This window comes from Ursus arctos, unplaced genomic scaffold (genome assembly GCF_023065955.2).
Source record: "Ursus arctos isolate Adak ecotype North America unplaced genomic scaffold, UrsArc2.0 scaffold_22, whole genome shotgun sequence".
NCBI lineage: Eukaryota > Metazoa > Chordata > Mammalia > Carnivora > Ursidae > Ursus > Ursus arctos.
The window spans coordinates 10,199,425-10,226,501 of record NW_026622897.1 but is presented as its reverse complement, the minus strand read 5'-3'; the positions used below and the strand labels follow the sequence as shown (position 1 = coordinate 10,226,501).

Below are 27,077 nucleotides of genomic sequence, written 5' to 3'. Positions count from 1 at the left end.
CTCTCTCACTGGCTGTCTCTATCTCTGTCGAATAAATAAATAAAATCTTTAAAAAAAAAAAAAAAAAAGAAACTTCCTGAGAGCAATGGCTCTCTCTGGAGGCCACCACCTCCTTCCTAGTGTCTGCATGGCCACGTTTCCCACTGACCCAAGGCTGGGGGCCCAGGAGCCACAGCATACAATCCATGGGGCTGGCCATGCCCTCACTAATGAGGACAGTAAGCCTTTCCATGTGTCTTGTTTCAATATCCCAATGTGGGAATGAAACAACATCTCAGATTGTTAGTTGACCAATAGGTTTGGTTTTCTTTTAGTGAAAAGTCCAAAAGTAAAATACTATCAAGGTACTATATTGAGGACTTTAACCAGAGAAGGGCTCAAAGTCTGAACCAATGATGTCATCACTATTTCAAACAAGCACATAAAGAAAAAGTGCCTCTTGACAACACAAGAACCATCCAGAACCAATCTTTGCATATGACGTATTGTCCCACAGTGCTAGTGTGATGCCTTTTCAATAAACCATCTAGAAAATGGACATGAGTTAAGTGGTAGAAATAAGGCTCCCCATTTTTCGTATAGATGAGTCCCTCAGAGAAACCAGGCAGTGGAGAAATCAGTGCTGGCTAAAGAGGAAAACTTCCTTGACTGTGTCTTTCCAACCTTTTTATAGGCTCTGGCTGCTTCCAGCTGCCAGGACAGGACACAGAAATGGCCTGAGTACATGGTAAAGAGATTTTCTGAGGTTCTTTCTAATTCTACACTTCAGCGCATATCCTGCCATCGACACTTCATTACCAACATTCCACCATCCATACTCCATCACTAGTGTTCCGCCATCAATGCCCCAACATCAACACACCACCACCAACGCTCCACCACCAACACTCCACCACCAACGCTCCACCACCACTCCACCACCAACGCACCACCACCAACGCTCCACCACCAACGCTCCACCACCAACGCTCCACCACCAACGCTCCACCACCAATACACCACCACCAACGCTCCACCACCAACGCTCCACCACCAATACACCACCACCAACGCACCACCACCAACGCTCCACCACTAACACAACACCACTAACACAACACCACCAACACAACACCACCACCAACGCACCACCACCAACGCTCCACCACCAACGCTCCACCACCAACACAACACCACTAACACAACACCACCAACACAACACCACCACCAATGCACCACCACCAACGCTCCACCACCAACACACCACCACCACCAACGCTCCACCACCACCACTCCACCACCACCAACGCACCACCACCAACACTCCACCACCAACACAACACCACCAACAACACACCACCACCAACACTCCACCACCACCGCTCCACCAACACAACGCCACCACCAACGCACCACCACCAACGCACCACCACCAACGCTCCACCACCAACACACCACCACCAACGCTCCACCACCAACGCACCACCACCAACGCACCACCACCAACACTCCACCACCACCGCTCCACCAACACAACGCCACCACCAACGCACCACCACCAACGCTCCACCACCAACGCACCACCACCAACACACCACCACCAACGCTCCACCACCAACGCACCACCACCAACACACCACCACCAACGCTCCACCACCAACGCTCCACCACCAACGCTCCACCACCACTCCACCACCACTCCACCACCAACGCACCACCACCAACGCTCCACCACCAACGCTCCACCACCAACGCTCCACCACCAACGCTCCACCACCAACGCTCCACCACCAATACACCACCAACGCACCACCACCAACGCACCACCACCAACGCTCCACCACTAACACACCACTAACACAACACCACCAACACAACACCACCACCAACGCACCACCACCAACGCTCCACCACCAACGCTCCACCACCAACACAACACCACTAACACAACACCACCAACACAACACCACCACCAATGCACCACCACCAACGCTCCACCACCAACACACCACCACCACCAACGCTCCACCACCACCACTCCACCACCACCAACGCACCACCACCAACACTCCACCACCAACCCAACACCACCAACAACACACCACCACCAACACTCCACCACCACCGCTCCACCAACACAACGCCACCACCAACGCACCACCACCAACGCACCACCACCAACGCTCCACCACCAACGCACCACCACCAACGCTCCACCACCAACGCACCACCACCAACACACCACCACCAACACTCCACCACCACCGCTCCACCAACACAACGCCACCACCAATGCACCACCACCAACGCTCCACCACCAACGCACCACCACCAACACACCACCACCAACGCTCCACCACCAACGCACCACCACCAACGCACCACCACCAACGCTCCACCACTAACACAACACCACCAACACAACACCACCAACAAAACACCACCAACAACGTAACACCACCAACGCAACACCAACGCACCACCACCAACGCACCACCACTAACACAATACCACTAACACAACACCACCAACACAACACCACCACCAACACACCACCACCAACGCTCCACCACCAACACAACACCACCACCACCGCTCCACCACCAACACACCACCACCACCAACACACCACCACCAACGCTCCACCACCAACACAACACCACCACCAACACACCACCACCAACGCTCCACCACCAACGCTCCACCACCACCACTCCACCACCAACAACGCACCACCACCAACGCTCCACCACCAATACAACACCACCACCAATGCTCCACCACCAACACTCCATCATCAACTCTTCGGCATCAATGCCCCAACATCAACACTCTCCCACTAACAGTCCACCATCAACACTCCGCCATCAATGCTCCATTGCCAATATTCCACCACTAACACCCTGTTGTTCTTATTTAGGGGTTTCACTCATTTCCTTCCAGGTGTCCTTTTCCTTCTACTTGTCCTGCTATTACCAACCACCTCTCTGAAACAGGGGCAAGGAGGAGAGAGGGGTTGTCCCTTGGGAGCAGTGGTGATACGTGTAAGGAAGAGAGGGGAGACAGAGAACAAAAGTCAGAAAAGAAGACGCCCCTCTGTAGCTGAGAACAGCAACCTCACCCATGAGCTGTTCACTTCCCCACAACACAGACCACACCCAGGGCTTCTCGATGGCCCAGGGCTCTCGAGGATAGGCTTGAACATAACCACCCTGTGCCTCTGCTAATCTGTGGCCCTGATTTTTGTTCTGAAAATAAAATCTCAAAGATATAATTAAAAGGCGGAGGCAAAAACACTCGGACACCTAACTGCATTCAGCCACTGGAAGTCAGAGCGGGTCTACAAAGAACGCACCGCCGGGCCGGTCAGAATTTACCAACGTGGGGCCGGCACTGGTGGTTTCTGATCTTTTAAAGGGCAGTTTTTGAGTGTGGTGTGGTCTATGTGTGTTTCCATATATTCCACAACCTCAAAACTTAATCCTTTCCTTGTTCTTCTGGAACACTTTCCTTTATCACATCATACAGAGCCAGAGGGGGGACAGGTATGAAGAACCCCAAGAGCCAGGAGAAGGTGAAAGGAAGACTGGGAGCACTATGAAACGGGGTCCCCAATTTGGCTCTTCCGACTCTTAAAGGTACCATGGCCTGGTCAGTTTGAAAGGGAAGAACTATGTGCAAGCCCACGTGTTATCTGACTTAATCCTTACAACAACCCCATCCGTGAGGTGGGTGCTCTCACGCCCCCATTTGAGAAACGGCCAAACTAAGTCTCAGAGAGATACCATGGGGACAGGAGGAATCAGGGAAAGGCAGCTCTAAGGATCAAAGGAAGCTGGTCATTGTCCATGAAACGGCTCTTTGGAGAGACGAGAGGGAGGGAGGAGAGGAGGTCCTCTCTACCCCCAACCATAGTTCACGTGAGCACCACTGGACCATCGGGAGACACATTAGGGAAAAAGGAATCATTTGCTCCAACAAAAGAAGAGGGTCAAGACAAACTGCCCCCCGCCAACCCCAGACACAAACCCAGTTTTAAGGAGCGGTTGAGAGCCGTCTAAACACGCACACGTTCACAATCCCGGCAGCGGCCCCCACTCCCTCGCCCCCTCTTCCACCCCAAGCCAAACCGGCAATGACAAAAAGCCCCTTCAGTGCTCTGGGCGCCCCCACCTTTTGTAGCAAGCCCTGGAAGGCCTGAATGCACAAACACAGTCCCCTTTCACGGCAGCCTCTCGGGGCTCCTGTTTCACTGGGGCCGTGAAAGAGAGTACTGTAAATAAAAGAGGCCTGTCTGACCTGGCCCTCCGGCCCCCAGACCTCCCCCTACTCTACTGTAGCCGAGCTGCTGGTCAACAGAGCCCCAGAGGCTCTGCTCAGGCCCATCACCCCGTGAACACTGGGCACTGCAGGGCAGGAAGACAAAAGGAGGACGGCCCTGGCTGGCTGGACGGGCCTGGTCAGTCCCAGTGACTTGTAACCACTCAAGCACTGGCTGAAACGGCTGCAGGAAAATCATCTCCAACACCACGGCTTGACGGGGTTAGGAGGGGGGAGGGGAGGCCATTTGGTTTTCTTCTCTTTGTCTGGCCAACTGGACAAGGAGAAGGGGAGCGGGCAGGAGAGGCCGGCGTCCGCCCTTGACTGCAGCCGCCGGACACTGCCCTGGAGGACAGAGAAGCTCACGGCAGCTGGGTCACACCACTAGGTGTGGCCACATGCTCTGGAAAAATAAAGAAGGGAAGGTGGGGGGAAAGAATAAGAAGGTACACAGAAGTATAGAAGCGGCAACCAAGCTCACAGCTACGGAGAACGCGGGCCAACCCCCCAGGTCGGCTCAGCCACTTCCCACAGCCACTGAGCACCCACATTTCCAGAAGCTGGCACGCGCCAGGCTGCGGGTTCACGTGTACCAGCTATCGTGAGAATACGGTGAAACGTTCTCTCTTCCAAGCTCGTTACCTGAGCCTCGGCAGCCAGGTAGCCGCAGGCATGCAGTTATGACCACCCATCGCTGTGGGTTTCACTACCATCGCCCGGGCGGCGTGGGGGAGCAATGGGGGAGGGTGAAATCTGGAACTTGGAGGAGAAATCAAATAAACAACAAGGCCATATCCAGTTTGCTAAAATTCCCCACCAAGATAAAAGGCTGCAGAAAAACGCAGAAACCATTTGAGAACTGGGGAGGGATCTTAGTATCCCAGGAGCAAGGGCAGGCGGCCACAGGGCACACAGGCCGGGCCAGGCAGGGAAAGCAGAAACTCTCTCCAAGGCAGCCCCGGGCTGGCCCACACAGCATCCCAGAGAATGAAGTCCTTTTTTTTTTTTTTTTTTTTTTTAAGCTTTAAAATGAGTTTTTCAGGATTGAGGGACAAAAAGCCTGGGCCTCTAAGCCACAGATTGAGAAGTCCTTATCCAGACCTCAGACGAGCCCCAGACAAGGCCTTGGCCACACATGCACTCTCTTCTCAGCACCAAAAAGTCGAGGCATTTCTGTGAAGTGGGGATGGTGGAGGGGAGACCAGGAGCTCTCTGGCTAGGCTGGGCATCCCTACTTTACTTCCCAAGACACCAAGAGCCTACTAGGCCAAGGCCTCAACTCAGAGAAACCCACAAGTTCAGGAGACAATCCTGTCTTCCCACCACCGCCCTGCATCAGGCATCTAGGAAGAAAGCAAGGACGGTCTTCCTGACCCTCTCAGGCCTCAGACAACTGAGTGATGAAGATGACCTCACCCCACAGAAAATGTAGCTCACTAGTGAGCTGGTGTCTCTCCCACAGCCATCCACAGTATGTCCCACCAGGGAACAGAGGACAAGATCATAAGGAGCCACCCTGAGAGCCATTCTGTTACCCAGAGCCTCAGTTCCTTGTCCACAAAATGGGCGTGAGAATAATAACGCCACTTCTCTTGCCTGAAAGCGTTAAGCTAAACTAGATCACCTCCTGATATCCCTCCAGATCTAAGATCTTGATTACAGGAGCAATCTCAGCACCAAACCAGAGCAGCCAAGTGACCCAGAATCAGCCACTTCCTGCCCTGAGCCTGGCTGGCTGCCCCAGGGAGGCCCCAAGTGGAGCTCTAGACCTGCACCTGCTATCCAGGTGCCTATGAAACCCCTGGACCTTTACACTCCAAACACCTTGGGATTTACCTGCGAAGTCCGGAGGAGAGAAAAGAGGAGCAGCAGCCCAGACGCCCTGCCCCTCCCATCTCCAGACCCAGCTCATACCTGTACCAGGTTCACAAATCCTGCAGAGAACTCACAGCATGCTGACAATCACAGATCATCAGCCTCACCGCCTCCCGCCAGCTAACTCAGCAGCCTGTGCCTCCCACCCTGTCCAAGCCCAAGTAGGAGAGGGGACCCTTTCTAGGAGCTTGGAGAGGGCAGATCCCCTCCCTGGGTCTTGGGGATCAGACAAGCCCTCTACAGTGCCCCCCACCGAACACATAATGGATCATCACCTGTGCTGCCTCCCACGTTGGGCACTGGGATAAAGAAAAGAAAAAGACACAGTCCCTGCCCTCCAAGGGCTCTCCATCTCACTGAAGAGGTGGCGTGGAAGTAAATAGAGTCGTGTGCTAACGGCACTAACCCGCGAGCAGGTGCCAGTGAGGCGTCCTTGTCGGGGGCCCTGCCCTCAGGATTCGCTCCTCGCAGCTTCTCTGCAGCCACAACAGAGCCCCTTGCAGAATCAGCAAATGTTCACCCCTTGGGCCGTGCCTCCCCACCCAGCAGCGCTCTCCCTCAAAGACTGCTTCTCGCTGGGATGGGGCCCAGCTAGGTGGGTCCTGGACCCCAGCACTGTAGGGCGAGGGAAGGGAAAAGAGGATCCGGTTGCAGGGGCTCCTGGTCCTTGGCCCCTGCTAGCCTGCTCGTTGTCACCTATTGGGTAAGCACAGGCGCGGTGCATTCATCCCCTCGCCTGCACAATCAGGCATTGTGTGAGGCCTCTGGCCGCCTCCCTGCACACAGTGCTCACACTCTCCCAGTGCTTCACGCCTGCCTGGCCTCCTCCTGCCGTAATAAAGATGCCAATTAGGACAAATTCTCCACTGATCAAAAAAAAAAAAAAAGACTGAAAAAAGAAAATAGAAAAAAGCTCCAAAACAAGGATAGTTCTGCTTTGATAAAACGTGAGCCTTGGCCTGCGTTCTGTTCCCCCTTCCCACCAGCTATGCTCGGGCCATTAACCCTCGAGTGCCGCACTGCAGACATGCAGAGCTCAGCCCACGCCTGCATCCCAGCAGCACCGTGGGCCAGCACGCGACCTCCAATTCACGAAGTCAACAAGCCGTGCACACACACACTAACGACGTGCGGGGCACTGCACCGGACTCTGGGCAGGAAGGCGTGGAAGGTGGGTGGCCGTGTAACTGAACAGGACCCAGATCTCACCCACAAAAACTTGGGGTGTCTTAGGGAAGAAATAAACAGAAGCAGCGCTAATGAAAGATCAAGTTTTATCTACACCTCTTCAGGCAGGGGAGTTCAAAGGAGGGAGGACCCTTTCTTTCCAACTGGAAGCAAAGTGGAAGAATGTACGAAGAAAGTGTGAGGACAGTGCCCATGCTGTGATACGTGGAGAAGGAAACAGCAAGAGAAGGAAAGAACGAAGCAACACGCACTGAACTGCCACGTGTGGATAATGGACGAAATGGTAACTTGGCCATAAAGACGGTGCCTGCCCTTGACGGGTGCACATCCCAAGGCATAAGCTGAGAAGGGCGGAGGGGCCAAGATGCGGCTGGAATCCAGGATCTGCGACAGCTCTGAACACCAAGCTGGGAATTCTCCAGCTCATTCTCTAGAAGTTCTGGACAGCAACACGGTCAGAGCCCTGCTTCGGACGCCACAGTCACGGGTGCTGCTAGAAGGCTGCTTGGAACACAGACAACTATCCGGTTAAGTGAGAGTGAGGAGACAGGGCTGGAGAGGCAAAGGAAAGGACACCAAGGTCTGGAGAAGAGAGCGGAGAGCTTCCAGCAGAACATGAGGACACAGAAGAAGATTCGGGCGGGACTGTGTTGGACTGAGCTCGATGAGCGCCGAGTTCTAGTTTCTGGCGGGATTGGTATACACAGCAGGCAGTGAGAAAGGAATGTGTGCAACCCAAGAAGACAAAAACCAGAGGTGGAGAGGTGGAAGTCATCCTGAGAGAGGTGATCACGGAAACCACGAGACTGCCGAGCAGAGACCGGAGAGAGAGAGGAGGGATGGTAGGGATGTCTGCTTAGGAAACACCCACATTATGGATCAGAGGGTCACGTTCAGCACCAACTGACAGGCTGAGGGGGCCTCAGTGAGGAAAAGAAACAACCAGCATCTTGCAGGTGAGGACAGCTCAGGAAGAGGCACCGTTGGCATTCAAACATGGAGCCCACGGGCCTCCATGGGCCAGGTCACGCTGCCTCTAGCCAGAGAGTTTCAGGAAATCCTGGGGAGGGGGGATCAATATGGAGTCCAAAAGGGTACAATGCTTTCAAGAACTAGGAGGTCACAAGCGACCTTTGAAAGAACAGTGTCACTGCAATTACGACGGAAGGGACTGCACTGGGCTGAGGAGCTTCTTGGGACACACGAACCTGAAATCCAAAGTTGAGGAGAACCAATCTGTAAGCACCCAAGTACTCCTTTTCCTAGTACCCATCTCCCGGGGGGTGGTGGTGAGGAAACGGGTCAATGCAAGCGAAGTGCTCGGCACACAGCCAATGCCCAGTTAGCCGTGAGTCACGGAGTACCTAGGACTTGCTCAGGGCAGCACCCAGGAGCGGGACAGGGAGAGGGGATGGATGCACCACCACCGCCATCCTCCCAGACAGCCCTGCTGCTTTAGCTGGGGAGACGAGACACAAACAGGTCAGTAATGAGGCGGCAGAGTTCATGAGGAAACAGTGTGCACGGTCAGTGCTGCAGGAGACCACGCTTTCCAGAGGAGCTGGACTTGAGATGTCTCGAAGGCTGGCTGGGACAGGGAGACAAGGGGAAAGAGAAGGACATCCCAGGGTGCTCTGGGCTGGGAGGGGGGGGGGTAGCAAATGCCAACAACAAAAGCACTTTCATTCCAAGTCGTGTTCTCCAGCTTCATGCCAAGCAGTGGCCTGGCTCCTCGGAAGCCCCGGGGCTGAGTTTGCACCGCCCCGTCATGTCTGCAAAGGGTAGAGCGTGAATGTGAAAAAGGACAGGTGTATGCCAAGTCTGACATGTCCCCATTCAACGTCGCTGACCAGTGGGCTGTGCGGGGCAGCTGTCGTCCCCCAAAGTGGGAAAGAAGTTCAGAAAAAGAGCAAGCACCCAATCCAGGCTGCCCGCAAATCTCTTTACCCCCCCCCCCCACTGCCCCACCACCAAATGCTCAAGAGTTTGGAGGACAAGAGAGAGCCTGGCATTCTAATGCCTCCTCCCACCATCTGTCTCCTACTAAAATCTCAGTTTTCCAACTTTCAACCAACTACAATTTTACAAATACCCAGAAGTGCCAGTGTGACATTCAAAGCACTCCGTGACCTGGCCCCCATCTACTTTTCCTGCCGAGACCCAGCCCTCGTCATGGTCATCCCCGCACTCCAGCACACTCCCCTGTGTGCGGGCCCCCTGACCCCACTCACACACAGCCACACCTCTGCTCACCTCCTAGCCGGAAATGACAGCTCCCGCCTCCGCTAGTCCAAAGCCTAGCGATCCTCCAAGGACTGGCCAAATGCTACCTCTTCCATGAAGCCCTTCTGAAGCTTCAATCAGAATCGTTCCATTCCTCTCCCGTGCTCAGCCAGTACCTTCCCTACGTAATAACTGAGCACACAGACCAATACACACACAGCCATATGTATCACCACTGTGTCACTGTCAGCTCAAGGGGACTGACTACTAGGTCTGTACTACCCCACAGCACTTAGAAACCACCTAGCACACAGTAGGTGCTTACTCAATGTTTCTTCAATACCCAAGGCTTAAGTCCTCCCACGCCGTATCGGGGCATTCTTCAAACTACGGATAGCAAGCTAGTAGTGGGTCCTGGTTAACGTTTTTAAATGAAACAGATATAGAACAGAAGAAAAAGTAAGAGACTCTATCACATAAAGATAAATCAAGGTTCCCCGAACCTTTGGTTTGAGGTACGTGCCCTGGGTCAGGATAAAAATGTAGTGTTCACTGTGGGCCACAGGCCCCATTCTAAGATCAACCAGCAAATAAAGCAAGTTATCAGAGGTTTTGTCCAAAATATCACTTCTGAAGAATGCCTGAGGTGGAGGGGGGTCACTAAACACTCTGTTCACTTGCCAACACCTGCAAAGCGTCAGAACAGGAACATCATGGTAGGGGTTGAGGATCTGGACAAGCGTCCTCACTCACAGATCCTTCAGTAGGTCCCCCAGACTCTGCTTACCGAGGAGGAAGGCACTCAGCTCCTGGAGGGCAGGTGGGCAACTAGCTTTATGACTACAGGGAGAATGAAGGATTTAACCCTTCGTTGATCAGACATGTGTCTGAGCAGCCGTTGATATAAACACTGCATTTTAAACCCAGAAAGCAACATTCGTAGGAGATCCAGGGCAATGAAGCCTGCTCCCAGGATTGCTAGCTTGGGCCCCCTGGGAGAAGGACATCTGATCTGGCATGGCTGCACATGGCAGGGCTCTGGGGTGACGCTCCCCTGCCACCTTCCTGACCCCGGCATCACTCCTTTCTACCACTCACCTTTTAACACCCCCAACCCTTAACACCTGCCACCTGGAAATCATGAAGTCTGGCCACAGACATCTACATTGGCTCCAAAGCCTCCCCCCCAGGAGCTCTTATCCTTCTAAATAATGGATTTGCCAGCCATAATTATTGCAAAGAAGGAGATGCTATACATTTCTCTGTTGCTTTGAGTTAGTTACTTTGAGGGAAGGGCAACCTCTAGCTAAAGGGTCAGCTAAGCTGAAATCAATATAAGCCACCACCCTGAATCTTTTAAATCACCACTGTCCCTTCCCAGACCATCCCTGAGCCGGACCCCTGCAGGGGGCATGGAGCAACCTGCAGGCCTGCAAATGACCATCCGTTCAAGCGAATATTCAAAGGGACATCATCTCCCACCCAATTCCTGATTCCTGTCATGTCCCCAGGGCCCCCCCACAAAAAAAAAGTCACTGCAATCTCTGGGAGTAGACAGCCAAGAACAAGGGAAATAACCTCAAGAGCACACAAGGGAAAGGCAGAAGGGAGACACTCGGAAGACCTATCAATAAAGGTGTAACACCTTGAGCAATGGAGGTGAAAGTCTGGTTCTTCTCCAGACTGGTCAAACCCACTTAGTTATGTCACTGTGTATAATTGCCCTGATGTGATCAAACAGGGATATAAAACTTACAAATCTGGAAGTATCTGAAAGAGGAGTGCGAGAATGGTGGGAGGGACTGAAATCGTGGTAGAGGGAAAACCGCTGACGAGTTAGGGAAGACCTGTAACAACCTTACAAGTGTCTGGAGGACTATGGGGCAGAGTGTCTGTGACTACAGAGAGCAGGATTAGTGGCGGACACTAAGCATCTCTGGAAACGGAATTAGTTGCTCAGCCAACAGTGACGTCCCTCTCCTGCCAGGTCCGAGGAGAGGCAAGGTGGCACAGAGCCCATGAGAGCCTCGGAATGGGGGCTGGGCTCCAAGTCCCCTCCAGCCCATCCCCCACCAGGACAAGGCAACACCGGAAGCCAGGGCACTGGGTTCTGTCGCCCCTAACGTGCAGGGAGCATGCGCTGTGGCTTACCTATTCATCCTGAAAGGACAGTGAGCGTCTGCGGAAGATGGAAGGAAGAAGGTCAACAAAGGATGTATTTCCACCACTGCTTCCTGCACCCAGCCACAGACTGGGATATTAAAAAAGCTGGTGTGGGGTCGAGGTTCCAAGACAGGAGCTTCCAGGCCAGACCCAGTGTCCCCAAGACCAATCTCTTTAAGCTCTGGCCTCTGGGGACAAGTGGGTGTCAAGCAAGGAACGAGGGCATCTCTACCACCTGGTGAATTTTAACTTAACGTTTAGGAACTGTTTTGTTTCATGCTGTTTTGGGTTACGGGGTAGGTGCCAAGCAAGACTGTCCCCCTTTCAGCTTCTCTTTTTTAAGAAAGACAAAGAGAAAAACAAAACCACCAAGCACCCGTAGCCCAAGCCCATGTCTGCGCTGTGGGCGGCCTACATGAGCTTCCTTTATCCAACCACAAAAAGGCATCCGTGGAACCAGCGAGGGGCCCTGGAACGGCCCTTCCAAGCAAGGGCCCGCCGCTCCGTTGAGGTTAGCAGTTAACCAGGGGCCAGGAGCCACTCGGGCAAACAGACCATGCCCCTCATTACACAACGCCAGTCCTTATCTCCCCCATGCCACTGTCAGTTTGCAGACATTGCGTAGTGCGACAACCACAGCCGAGACTGGCCCGAGGGAGATAGCCGTCTCCCCGCTTGCTATCAGAGACGCAAGAGGGGTCCGGGACGGTTAGTCGGAGTTCACACATTCAGGTTGCTATTAAAAGAGAGTCAGAGAAAGACGGATAACAGTCCGGCTGGCCAGCTTCACGGTGTCACTTCCTTTGACTGTGACAGCTGAAGGCCCCCCTCAGTCCACCTCCCCCTCCCAGGCCCTCCAACCAAGGCGGAGGAGAGGTGGCAAGGGTCCATTTCATGTCATTTCATCAAATCTTGGTGGAGTGCCAGGTGCGAGACGCAGGACATGCGGATCACTCTCCGAGCTCCCTTCCGGGCACGCTGTGAAAGGCAGGCAAGGAGACGGGGCAGCGGGATCCAGGCTCAGTGGCCGATACCATGTCACGCTCTTCCTCAAAGGCCTTCCCAGGCTCCCAACTGCCCCAGAATAAAGTCACGAAACTAACCGCTACCTTCATTGAGCAACTACCCCATTCCAGGCACTGTGCGGGATGTGTTCAGTGCATTATCTGAAATCCTCAGGCTACCCCACGTGCTGTCCCACACAACAGCCCCACTGGAGGGACAAGGAGACCCCAGGTCGCAGCGCTTTAGGCATGCAGCCAAGATCGCATGGTGTGCGCATGGTATCGTGACAATCTGCACCCTGGTCTGCCCGTGCTCTCTCCACTCCTCCGTGCTCTGCTGCCTTCTCTCCTCCCTGGCCTGGCATTCACAGCACCTCCATCAGACCCCAACCTACCATTCCAGTCCAATCGCCCCCCTTTCAGCCGAAGGAAGTTACTTTATCAGGAATCCAAGCACTTATCACAATCGCAATTTCATAGCTTTTCACAAGACTGCCAGCTAAAGAGCTCTCCTCCGTTAGGAAAGCCCACAGGGCAGGGGTTGCTCAGCATGGAATTCCCAGGGCTGAGTCTAGTGCCCGGCGCACAGTAAGTGAATCCTTCCTGGTGGAAGGCATTTCGTCTCTAAATTTCCTTGTGCTTTTTCTAGTTATCTATATAATCTTTCCACTTCCCACTTTCTATCATACACACACATACACATTTAAAATATTTTAATTCCTCTGCTCAAATTATAAGTTCCTCAAGGGGAAGTCCCGTATCTTATTAATCTTTGTATCTTAAAACCCCAAACACAGGGGCGCCTGGGTGGCTCAGTCGGTCAAGCATCTGCCTTCAGCTCAGGTCATGATCCCAGGGTCCTGGGGTCGAGCCCCAAGTTGGGCTTCCTGCTCAGTGGAGAGTCTGCTTCTCCCTCTCTCTCTGCCATTCCCCCTGCTTGTGCTTGGTCTCTTTCTCTCTCACAAATAAGATCTTAAAAAAAAAAACAAAAAACAAAAAAAACCCTAACACAGTACATCACCTATAAATCTAAAGAACTCATTGTATATTAATTTACTCATCTAGGCATCAAACAGGTTAATGAGTAAGAGACAAGTCACCAGGCCAAAATCCACCCAGCACCGCTCATATCCAAAGATTTGAAACTGCTCTCAAGTCAGATCCTACTCTCACCTCCTCCTTGGTGGAAACAGGGAGCAGACCCGTGTAGTTGTAGGCAAATTTGTGGTAAAGGAAGGATTAGAGGAGACAGGGCATGAAAGACATGGCTTCCAGTCCTGGTTTTGCCACTAGCTTGCTGTGTGGCCTTGGACAAATCACAGAGCCTCTCTGGACCTCCACTTATCCTGCCCTAAATGAGCATGTTGTCATAAATGATCCTATGAGCCCTTCCAGCTCTAACATAATTCTATGATCCTTGGTGTCCTTAAGGACGCACACCTGCACGGCAGGTGGAGTGCTAAGAGTACCTTCCTCAACAGCTGGCAAGAAGAAGGACGAAGACAGGGACCCTCAGACACCCCTTTGCACTGTTCCTCAACCCTCAGAAAGAGAGAGAAGAAACCATAGCGAGTGACTCAGCCAGTCATTCGCCCTCCTTAGGAAGGATGACAGCCATGATTTGAATATGGTTCTGAAGTAAATAAAGGGAGAAAGCAGATACTGAAATGGTCGGTCAATAAATAACTTCCAGTTAAACCCGAATTTTTTCCCACATATGTATATTTTCACAGATCCCGTTTGGGAGTGTTCAAATTAGCACAACCTGGCCTTAAATACTGTGCAAAACACATAGTAAGCGTTTTGCTTTCATTTATGTCGTCAATGGTTTCAATGGGGATGACTCATCCTTCCTCTTTAACACTCTGTTCTAATATGGTTTACTATAAATAATGCAGAGAGAGAGGGAGCGGCTGAGGGACTAAACCCCAGGCCTCTGCACGGCCAGGTCACGAAAGACCTGGGTCCCACAGACAATCCCAAGGTGAGCATGAGCTCTCCTGAGGGCCCAGCGGTGGCCCTCACGACAGGAAGGGCAAACACGTGCCTCCACTCACGGTTATTCAGGGCACACAGGACTTTTACATGCTGACGATGGGCCAGGTGCTGGGCTGGGGTTTACTGCACAAGTTACTTTAACCTTCTGGAACCTTCCCAAGAAAACAGGTCAGGTGTAAACTCGGGCCTCCAGGCCTCCATGCCTCCTCCCTTAGAGTGTCAAAACTCAACGCATTCATTCTGACCCCAAGCTACACCTCCTGATGGTAGCAGATTTTCTTAACCAGAGAAGTGCCTCTTGGGACCCCAAACTCACAGGAGGTCTAACCACAAAGGCAGAAACACTACAGCAATAAGAGGATCTGCTCCAGGCCGAGGCGATCAGTGGCGGCGGCTGGAAATCACTAAATCACCAGCCCCTTGGCCACGTTCACCTCCCACCTAAGAAGTGAGGCCAACATTCACCCTGAGGCTGAGCTGACACGCACACTGGGCGCGTTCTTTCCAGAATCTACCTTCGGAATCAGACACAGTCATCCAATGTCATCACTCGACTATATTCACCAGATCGGTCAATTATTTTGACCATTTCCAAAAGTCAAATCTACCCTCCCAAAGGGCAAGGCAAGAGAATGTGGCACAGATCCTGGCAAGGGTTCCCAAGGAAGATTTCTGAAGTGTTTGCGTCTGGGGCCTCATCACGGGATTAAGTGATCACTTTTTAGGTATGCAGGCTTCTTCAGGAAAGCAACCACACTTCCCGAATGGAGACCTTCCAATCCATCATGCACCGGCATGGTTCACCCATGACTTGGTCTGCAGGCTGCCAGCACGGGGTTAGTAGCGTCATCAATCCAACGGTGCCCAAAACATTTCACTGGTTCCTTCCAGAGTTTCTCGCCTGGGCCAAAACAGCGGGCTTCGAGGGCTCAGTTCACAGCACAGCAGGGCCCATTTACGAAGCACCTCCACTGTGCGCACTCGACACATTTCATCCACATAACCACTAAAAGGTGTTGGTCTCGCTTTTTACAGAACACAGAAATGTGGGCTCAGAAGGCCTAATTAACTTGGTCAAGGAACACAGTAAATTCTGGAGCCTCGATTCTCATCCAGGATACCTCACTCTAAAGCCTCTGCTCTTCCCATCCTTCCACGCTGTCCTGAGAAAACACCACCTCCGACCACCTCCCGCAAAGCCTCTTCCTCGAGTAAGGAAACCCCACCCCGTGCCCCCCAATTCCTGGGCTCTGGTTCACTATCTTCAGCACCTCTCGGACTTTGTGCTAGGCCTTTCAACTTCCCGGTATGTCTGTCCCAGCAGACACCCCCTGCTCTGAACAACCCCCTCCCCGATCTGCAAACATTGCAAGGACATCAAAACAAAGCTATCAGTTGGGTTCCTAGCTTTAGCAGCCAGCCCAAACTCTTTTGTTTGATTCTCAGGCAGCTTATTGACTAGGTGATGGGGTCAGAAGTTTGCTTTTCACCTAGCCTCTTCCAGAACCAAGCACCTGGTTTGAAGAAGCAAATGCAGGGCAGGTGGGAAAAATCCACCCGTTAAAGATTTCAGGCTTACACTGTCAGCGAGCAAAAAGTACTTACCAGCCGACAACGTGTGGAACTGAGAAAGGGTTAGGGGAGGAAAGGCTGTGAACCACAGAAGCAAAAACTACCTACACCCTTTCCTCTCTTGCATTAACACAGACAACAGCAGCGCACTCAATGGAATGTTCTCAGAGACTCTGCGCGTCCACATGAAGGAGGAAAGCAGGTGAGGGCAGGAAGCCGACAGACCGTGTGATACGTGCAGCTGTCTTCCATCAGGTGCTTTCACACATCTCCATCCCGATCTGAAAGAGGGTCTTGGCTCCCCACCTGGTCCCTCCTTCCTCACACACCACCCCTCACCCTGACCCCGACACTTTATCTTTGCCTATTGGGAAAACTGGCATTTATCAAGTAATCTACTCCTCATATATTGTTAAACAGACCACAGGGGTTATCAGTGGAGTTGATACAGGAAGATAAACAGCAACCTCTTATGCAAATAGCACTAAGAATGTGGGACTGGCCACAGGACAAAATCGGAATTTAGGAGAACATGAATCTTAAGGCTTTTCCTAGGTTCCAACCCTGGAAACCGCAGGAACTTGGAGAAGTTTCTCTGGATGGATTCTCCTCCCGCTTTCTTGCAGGGAGGGGCAGGTGTGTGGGGGGGGGGTCCGACCTGCTTGGTGGCTTCCTGTCTTTCTAATAGAACTCCTTTCTGTGACCACGGCCTTCGCCTCCTTGCAACAGACACTTCATTTTTCTAGGATTTCAGACCCATCAGAATAAGCTCAGTTCAGAAAGGGAGAGAATGGTATTCACCAAGGTGGGAGTGGGGTCAGAGGGTGGAGGGAAAAAAAAATCCACAGAAAACCAGGAGTTCTGGGTCCCAAGAAACAATCCACATGACCAGGAGACAATCCCTCCGCCTGGGCTCTGCAGATGAGGCTCTGCGTGGCAAGAAGCAGGGCCAGGTGGCATCCTTTCAAACCTTTCTCATTATTTTAAGGGCAAACTCACATCAAGAACCAAGAGGTGAGTGGCTCCAAGTGACAAAAGACTTGCATTCAGAGGGACAGAACGAGCTGCTTCTCACACCAGGCTGCAGGCTGGGGGGGGGGGGGGCGGGAGGATGACAGAATCCAGGGCTGGCCAGCATGAAAGACTGAATGGAAGAGCCTAGTTTACACAGGAAGTGAGCACTTACCAAACCCTTCATCTCAACACACAAAACCCTCGGCCAGATCTGCAAGCAATTACATCCAGTTAACATGATCTGCTCGCACTAAAATTAACTGCAAACAGAAATATTTTTCACTTTTGCAACAGGGGATGCCAAGGTTTGGCCTATCCCCGCTAGCCCCCAAGCCATTGAATCTGGCTGCTGGGGAATATTTAGCAGCTTACCCAGCTCAAAAAACAAAAACCACTCTTGTGGCTGTCAGGACACAAAACGTAAAATAGTGGATAATTATGAAGGGGGGAAGGAGGGGGAGAGGTGGCAGTAAAAACCATTGTGCTAGAAATTGAGGAAAGGGGCCAGGCACGCGGGCCCCAAACCGGTCTGTGGCGCTTTACAAGCCCAGCCCTGGTTTCCACACTCAACGTCAAGGGAAGAAAAATGTTTTTAGAGTCACTAGATTTAGCAGCACTTCACATTGTTTTTAGGTCCCATCTTCATCCCTTCTGCCAAGGGGACGGGGGTGGGGGTATGTAGGGAGGTAGACTTGCAAATGTTAGCAGATCCTTAATTTAGCAGAGCATTTAGGGGACAACTGTCACGATTCAACTTCTGCACTGAACACTTCCCATCCCTACTCCACGAACGCCTTCGTAGCGGCTTTCACCTGCTCTGAGAGGGGTTAGGAGCCGCGATTCATTTGAGACGGGCACAGTTTCTCACGGAGAGGGTGGAGGGGAGAACTTGCCTCCTGTGGGCACGAGGAATCCGGCCACTGTCTCACCTCCAAAACTCCAGGTCAGCTGCCTCGACGCACTGACCACTCCTGTCCTTTCTCTCTGCACCCAGCCTGCCAACTGGATAAGAACTTTTTTTTTAATTTTTCCTTGAACTGCTGTCAGTGATGCCAGAGACAGATGGACAGATTTGTTTTAAAGTTCCAAAAGGAGGCATCATCTCCAAGCCCCCCCGCCCCGCCCCACCCCAGGCCCATCATCTTCAGAGGCCAGACTCCTTGGGTTGTGCCTTTGAGTGTAGTTTGCTCCTTTGTCACCAGGGGCCTTTCACGCAGCAACAGTGGCAAAGGCAAGAAGTAAGCATCCATTTGCCGGACAGCTCACAAACATCCTTCTCAAAGAGTCAGGCCAAAGCTTCCCCCCAGAACAAGGCCAAACGCTGCTTTTCTCCACAAAAATCACATTTACAAACATTACTCGCAGGCAGAAGAAGGAGGAGGAACAACTAAGTAGTAGCTTTTCTTTGATTCTAAGGCTCTGATGAGGAAGAAAGTCTCGATCCGTTAAACGGAAAAAAGGGCTAGGCCATTCTTTTCAGAATTTCTTAGAATAATGTTACGATGAGAAAGAAGAAAGAAAGAAAGAAAGAAAGAAAGAAAGAAAGAAAGAAAGAAAGAAAGAAAGAAAGAAAGAAAGAAAAAGAAAACAAAGAAAAGAAAGAGACATATCCTTTCAGTGAGGGCTGCAGACCAAGCCACGTGCCTGCCCCTGGGCTCTGTATTCCAAATGCCTCCTCCTATGGATAATATCACAGCAGCAGCGTGAAATCCACATTAGAACTTCCTCCCAGTTCCTTGAAAAATGTCATCAGTATTTTGATCGGGATAGCATTGAAAGTGTAGATTGCTCTGGGTAGCATGGACATTTTAACTATGTTAATTCTTCCGATCCATGAGCATGGAATATTTTTCCATCTTTTTGTGTCTTCCTCAATGTCTTTCAAGAGTGATTTATAGTTTCTAGAATATAGATCCTTTACGTCTTTGGTTAAGTTAATTCCAAGGTAATGTATGGTTTTTGGTGCTATTGTAAATGGGATGGATTCCCTAATTTCTCTTTCTTCAGTCTCATTATTCGTGTATAGAAACCAGGGATGTACTGTATGGTGACTAACATAATGTAATAAAAAAACATTAAAAATAAATTAATTAATTTAAAAAAAAAAAAAAAAGAACTTCCTCCCAGAGAGGAGGAAGAGGGCAGTTGCGTATCTCGCCGGAGCCATGGAGCTTCTATGAGCCGAGGCTGAATTCAAACCTAGGTTCCCAGCTGCCTACCATTCTGCGGCCAAGGAGTCCAGAAACTTCTGATACTGCAGGAATGCAACCCAGCAAATCATCATCCCTGAAACCCACCCTTCCCCCGGACAGACAGACCCTGTTGGCACGTGGGGGTCTCTCCTCCCCCCACCCACAGACACATACACACACATCTAGGCACACGCTCAGCTCTGGCACCACCCCGCCATCCAGGCACAGAAATGGTTAAGTCATCCTCACTGAATAAATCAAAAGTTCAAGGCTGCAACATACCACAATGATTCCCTCTTTACATATGACAAGAACCAGAGAGGGGCTGAAATCCCAAGCATCCTGAGCGGCCCGCACAGGTTACGCCGCCAGGGTCAGGGCCGCGGACCTTTAGAGGCAACATTCATTTCCTGAACAGGACAAGTTCTCCTGACCATAAAGCTAATAGGAACTTCCTCGCACGGCGAGCTCCGGCCGACAGGGCTACTTGTCACCGGCCACGCAGGAGGAGAGCACTGGTTCCCATTAGTGGGTTATGATGCCAGGTGCTACTAATAAGGTCCATCGGCAAGGAACAAGAGCCTGCTAAGTTGTCTCTCCGACTCTGGAAGTAATCAGGCCGGGGCTTTGGCGCTGGGGAGGGGCCTTATTTAAAGGGGGGGTAGCTACGGTAGACCCGACTCGACAGCATCGAACCCACTCACCGGCTTAAATAAATACATTTCAAACAAACCCTCCGCATTTCTCCCAACTACCATAAAAGACTCCCCCAAATTAACACTACTAATGTTTCCCCCAGCACTCCAGGCCTGACGGATCACCGAGGGCCATTACCGCCGGCCACATCTGCTTCTCACTATGGCAAGGAGGGTTGTGCCAACAGGCCTAATGGCATTAAGATCACAACGCACGGCTAATCCACTTAGAGAGCGACACCGGGCGAGGGTGGCAGGGGGCTCGGCGAGCGAGCGGCCCCCTCGTCAGGCTGGGGTCACAAAAGAAGCAGGAAGCCAGGAGGCGGCCTCACATGGGAGTCCCTGCTGTGGGCTTAAGTTACCTGCTACCTCATCTAACTTCTTTAAACCACGTGGAGAGGTAAGGGGTGAAGCTCCCTTCACAGGAGAGGCAGGACAGGTGGAGGCATTTGCACAGATTCACAATGTAGCACCAGCATTCGCACCCACGTCTGTCTGACATCAGTCTTTGTGCCCCCGCACTGCACACCTCGCCCCCTACAAAGACAACGGTCTGGCGGTCTGTCTGTCTTGCTCCTGACACACCTGCTGGTGGTGGTTTGTGTCCGTGCCCAAGTCCTTACTTAACATTTCTGGGGAATCCAAATGGCCCAAAGGGGCTCCTGGCTGGCTCAGTCAGTCAGAAGAGCATGTGACTCTTGATCTCAGGGTCATGACTTCAAGCCCCATGTTGGGTGCAGAGATGAATTAAATAGATAAATAAATTTGTAAAAGGCATAAATAAAAATGGCCCCAAAGAGGGGAGAATGCCAAAAACCACGTCCAACTGGCCCACAATTTCTCCTCTTCATCATAAATTCTGTGGCTGAGTCTCCTAATAACTTTGCCAGTGATGCCCCCACTGTTGCAGGAAGTTCTCCGTGCTAACTCGGCTTCTTCCTACTGCAAAGCTGAACACAGTCCGTTCCTGCTGAAGGAAATCGGGGCTTGAGGACAGAGTCGAAAGTGAGCTGGGAACTTAGAACGGAGCAGGTTTGGGCGAGTTTTCAGCCGAAGTTTCCATCCTGACAATAAAGTACTGGATCCCTCCCTTGCAGCTGCAGGGATAAGCCTCACGTCGGCAAAACCCAACCATGGTTTTTCCAGACTGAGCCAGCATAATGAGGACACCGGGGCTTTTAAGGGGAGACAGTAGAAAGGGGGATTTCTGATTATGCTGGCATGAAATTAACAGCAAGGGATTTTTATTTTTGTAAGTGGGCTTCTTTTTCTCTCTCCTTTTCTCTTTTTTTTTTTTTTTTTCTTTTTTGAGTCAGCATAAAAGGCCCCTATCGCTAGAAGCTGGTCTCTCTGTGTTGATAAGAGATGATGTGGTATGATGCAGTGCTCCCGGGACTTCTGATGCCCTGACCCCCAAAGACTTGAACCCTCTGAAATAAGCAGCCCCCTCCCTACTTTCCTCCTCTCGAGCCATCGGAGGAGACCAGGAGGCCAGAGGGAACCAAGCGATGAGCCTCCTGGCCGCCGGCTGCAGGAAACACGGAACTGGCCCTTCCTATATGCTCCCTTCCCTTCTGATTCCATCCAGGCCCGAAGGTCCAAACAGGGCATTATGGGAAACACAATGAACATGGGGCCCAAAGACCTGAGCACGAACCCTGGCACCCCCCCTTCACAGTCTTAGCGTGGACAAGTGTGTTAACCTCTCATGCTTCACTCTGCACATCAGGGAATTTGCAACTACTATTCCCCTTACAGGGTGGCCAGAGCGTGTGAGGACAGTCTGACTCTGAATGCACTTAGCACAGAACCCATCATGTACCAAGCACTGAAAACGCTTTTGCAAATCCACCACCGTTTGCAGCATCTCGCATTGGGTGGTGGGGGGGACAACAGGACAGGGAAGGAGCTCTGGAACGCCCACCCGCCTAAAGCCCAGACTTCCCTCCATAAGCTGGGGCTGTGCTCCTCACCTCTGTGTCCACCACAGTGATTTGCTTGCCTGGCCACAGGCACGGGCTATTGGACACTGGGTGAGCCTGCTCGGCATTTGGAACTGATGACGGTGGAGCGCTGCCCAGCTAAATTTAAATGAGAACTGGAATGACTCATCAGGCCGCGGGTCAATGGGACAAAGAGTACCTTGGCCACCAGGGTACAAGAGATCAGCTTCTGGGGGGGTTGGGGGGTGGGGATTGCAGGTGCTCAGGGTGTATCGGTCCCATACGCTGTCGTATGAACTAAGGCCTCTGGGGGAAAGCAGGCCCTGGACCAAAAGGAACGCGTTTCTCACCCTGCACCACCAGTGTGCCATTTCACAACAAGAGCCATAAAAATACAACAGCGAACACACACGGAGCATTTGCTGTTTCACCATTCCTTGCACCTGACAAACATTTGCTAATTAATCCTTGGAACAACCCGGTGAGTAGGTACTGTTATTATGTCCATTTTACCAAGGAGAAAACGGGCACAGAGAGGTTAAGAAACACAACCACAGTCACACAGCTGGTGAGTGGTAAAATCAGGATTCTTGCCCAGATCGTCTAACTTGCTCGAAATGCACATTTACTACATGGAAAACATCAGAGGTGGGGCAGTGAGGATGCCAGGTGAATTTTTCTTTCTACCAAAATAACTGCCATCGAGTCAGGGCTTCCACATAAAGCCACCGAAACAGAACCTTTAAGAAAGCCTTCCGTTACGGGGAAAATGCAGGAACCCTTCAAGGGGCACACTGAGGCACGCCTGTGTTCATTTAGCAAGATTCTTATGTCTCTCAGCCGGACTTGTTTTAAAGTCATTAATTTAAAAAAAATTAAAGTGATTGGAAATGTTTTTCCCCTGAATTAGCAAGAAATGAAAGAGTTGTGAATGGAGTTTGATTTTAACAGTTTAGGATAATCACTATTTTAAAGATTCATAAATAGAGTTCCTAGAACAAGCAGGAGGCGAACGTGTCGCTGAGCTGAAGCGTTCTTCCTTCCTCTCTCCCTCCAGCAATTAGCAGCTCCATCCAATAGTGACAGCAAATTAAAATGGGACTTTTCTCACTGAGATGAAAGAATGGGCCACTTCCCTCCACTGGAAAGAAAATAAAAGAAATCATCTTCGAAATGTCCCAGAGTTCAGTCTAGAGCCCAGCTGACTCTGTAAGTATTAAAAAAATGAAGTCAGAGCAGACAGGAACAAACCAGAGGGACCCCTATTTTAGCTGGCTGACTGCCAATCCAAGACAGCAAAATGCCATTAGCCAAAAGGACCTCACGAAGATGGAAGTGAGTGCACAAGGGGTTAAGGGAACTTCTTAAAGAGCTCAACAATGGAGAAACAGCTCATCCTTGTTTTAGGAAGGAAGGAATTAAGCTCTGAAGGAAAAAGAGCCCAACAATGGTCAAGGAGCTAAAAACCACACAGCAGAGTCTAGAGGCCTGGCCTCCACCCCAGCTGGGCACAGCAAACACCACAGAGCCTCCTGCCATCTTCCCAACTTCACAACTAACAAGCTCTCCAAAGGCCAGATTTCCAGGAGTCCAGGAGGTGATAAACGTAAGTCATTCATCACCCCCAAAAGGACACTTCCTGGAAATAGAAATGGATTCAGAAAGGATTTGGGCAAATCTGTGAATGACAGAATAGCCACAAATAGCTCCTCAGAGAAGTCGGGCTCCACCTGACCTTTAGGATTGACGTCAAGGAAGATGGCTGTGGCCTCTGATGGTGGTAACGGAGGGATGGTGTTGGCACCCAAAGACTAGGTCAGATGGATCAGCCCCAGAATGGCCATGTCCATGTGCTTATATGGCCTGACACAGCGCACGCAAGACTGGGCAGCAGAAGGGGAGCTGGGCTCCTGACCCTCTCCATTTATAGCTATGTGACCTTGGGCAAGTCACTCACTGGCTCCAAAGCTCCTTTTCCTTGTCTGCAAGGTGGGGCTGAAAATGGTCCACGATCCCGGATCCAAAACCCTTGGGTACTTCAGAAATCCAAACTGTTCGGATTCTAGAAAGGTACAAGGGGGCCCACAAGTGTCTGCCAGTCCCGGAGGAGTCTAGGGAAGCACTCTGTAATCAAACACATTAATATTTTTGTAGCAAAACATATGAATATTCAAAATAGGCAGGATAAATATAGCCTTCCATCAGTTCAGATCAGGTTTTGCCACTAAATGAGTTGCACAAAACCTTTTAGCTTTCAGAGCTTCTCAGACTTCATATTTACGGGTAGGGCATGATGGACCTGGACCTGCTTCGGGGAGCCTGCGGGGTGGAGAGACAGAGAAAGTCATGAAAAGTGCTTGGCAAAGAAGAAAGCGCGACCACTGATCAAAGGCACTGTTAATATTACTGCTGTTGCTGTCATGACTACACAGCACACTCTCCCCGCAGAGCTGGGTTTGACCTCAGAGGAGCCTAAAGCCGGCACAACGATGAAAGGCGACCAAGAGTAAGGGCAACTGCTAAGCTCCCCAAAGTGGCCAAAACCAAGGTCAACAGCTGCCGGCCTTCTACGTGGTCAGCCACTGAAGAGAGGGAGCAGCGGCCACCTGAGAGAGACCGAGGCCAAGAGCCAGGCAGAAATCTGCCATCTCAACTATGTGGCTCGTGCACCCTAGAGCTGGCCCCAAGGAGCCTCTGGGAAGGGCTGCACACGTGGGTCCGGAGAGCTGGCTGAGATCATTCCTTGTGTTTCCCGAGCATCCCTTCAAGAACCAGGCAAGAGTTCCTACTGTGTGTGCGCGGGATACACGCCGTCGCCGGGCTATGGGTCTGCTGGAGAAGATCCAGAGGCCCCCGGGGGGAACAGACTCGGCGCAGGTTCCACAGCACTCCATTCCAAACCGTCTTCAGACGGGGCTGTGCGAGCCTGGGGAGACTGAGGGCTAGAAACGAGGACTGTGCTCACAGCTGAACCAATCACACCGTCCGCTGTCACCTCGACAACCTGTGTGTATGACTCTGAGAAGGGGAAGGCGCACCAGGCTCAGGGAAGCGGGTCCCCAGCTCATCCCTAGCTTGTCAGATCCAGATAAGCCTACGTGCAGAAAAGCTCCAGTCTCGCAGAGACAGAGAGAGACAGGGAGGGGTGAACCTAGAGAAGGAGAGTCCAACTCTCCGGATGCCTGCTGTGACCCTCCCTCCCTCAGATACTGTCCCCCACGCTGGGAGCACCTGAAGAAGGCTCTGGCGCCCAGAGCGGGCTCCCGCATCTGCCTGTGGAACGCTGCTAGTCTTTCGGGTCTGCGGACCTTCTGGATCCTTCAGGTAAGGGAGCCCCATTTAATTTACCCCAGGAGCCTCTGTCTTGTCTTTCCATGGGTCCAGCTACAGGGGATGCTGCCTGTACTTTCCTGCCGAGCACCGCGGGGAGCACCGCCTGGCTATTCTATTCTGTCTGCAGCTCAGGCTCTCTCTCTTGCCTGGGACGAGGCAACCTAGTGACGGGATTCAGACCGAACTCTCCCACCTATGCCGCCTCCCAAGCCTCTCCCCCTCTCCCCTCTCCATGCCCTTCTGTTCCCCAAGGATCCGGGCAACAAGAACGACTGGGTACTTAACCTTCAGCAACGCTTTAGTCTGTGGCTTCAAAGTAAAATAAAACGAAACCTGTAGCTTGTTGTTTTCTCACATTCATCGCTGCTGCGTTACAGCCAGCTGCACAGCATCCTGACACCAACATCCCCCCTGATTGTTTGGTCTTGCCCTCTTGTTTGTGCTACTGGTTGGCATGTGCGGGGAGGTACAGAGAAGAACCGGAATTAGGAGTTTTGAGGGACAGGGCAAAAGCCTCCCACAAAGTGCATCTGACCAGGAGCCAGGGGGCAGCCACACGAACATCATCTCCCTTCCTTGATTTCTCGAGTCCCCACAGCTTTCTGCCCACGGCGCTGCCCTAGGCTCTGGTTTCTTGGGCTGCAACAGCTTACTTTCCACCCTCAGTCCAAAGCACATTTGCCATGTTAGCAGCCCACAGCCGAGGATCCCTGGACCAGTACCTCCCCGTCATAAGCGCCCAGGGACAGGGACATTCTCCGCACCGCCTCACGGCCAGCACGGCCCCGGGGGTAAGGCAGCACTGTGGACGCCACACTCTAGAATTCAGAGTGTAGGGAGGCCATGCAGAGACCCAAACAGAATGGGAGACCAAAGGGTCCGTCATCACCTGCATGCTTACAATGTGTCACTCGCTCACTGCCCTAGGGATTTCTAGATGTGACTTCATCAATTCAACACAACACTCAACAGACCACCTCCATTTAAAAAAATTTTTTAAGTAGGCTCCATACCCAGCGTGGAGCCCCACACAGGGCTTGAACTCGTGACCCCGAGATCAAGAATCGGACGCTTAACCCACCGAACCACCCAGGCACCCCATCTCCATTTTAAAAAGAGTAAAACAAGCTCAGAAAGATTATGTGAGGATCCCAAGCTCCCACGGAGAGATGTGGCTAGTTGCATGGCCCATCTCCAGTGAATGTAACACAGCCAGGCCTCCGCCTCTCCCCAGAGGACAGAGGGTCCCACAGAATGGGAGCCTGGACCTGCTGGGAGGGTGGTATCTTCTGGAGCCCACCCAGGTACAGAAGCAACCAGGACCGGAGGAGAGCCAGAAATAAAATTACTTTCCACCATAGCCCATTTCTCACGGCACATATCTGAAAGAATTCACATCCGGAGCAGACGGTAGATCTATCCGGTCCAGTTTGGGGAGGGGGGTTTCCTCTTTAGGAAAGTCTGAGCAAAAACAAACACATCCTCGGTCTATTTCCGAGTGGCACGAGCATCAAGAAGACACACCTCGCTGGCGGTTATTTTTCGCACCCGCTGGAAAAATTCGGCTGCATTTAGCTC

General features: G+C 51.9%; 1 protein-coding gene and 1 long non-coding RNA gene across 4 annotated transcripts in view; one reads left to right on the top strand and one right to left on the bottom strand.

Moving 5' to 3' along the window:
- The window catches only part of ZBTB16 (zinc finger and BTB domain containing 16), a 178,847-nt gene that overhangs the window by 145,225 nt on the left and 6,545 nt on the right, over window positions 1-27,077 (bottom strand). The window lies entirely within an intron of this gene.
- LOC130544535 (uncharacterized) lies at window positions 2,887-25,837 on the top strand. The gene is made up of 2 exons (XR_008960889.1): window positions 2,887-25,490; window positions 25,627-25,837. It is a non-coding gene; the product is annotated as an uncharacterized LOC130544535 (long non-coding RNA).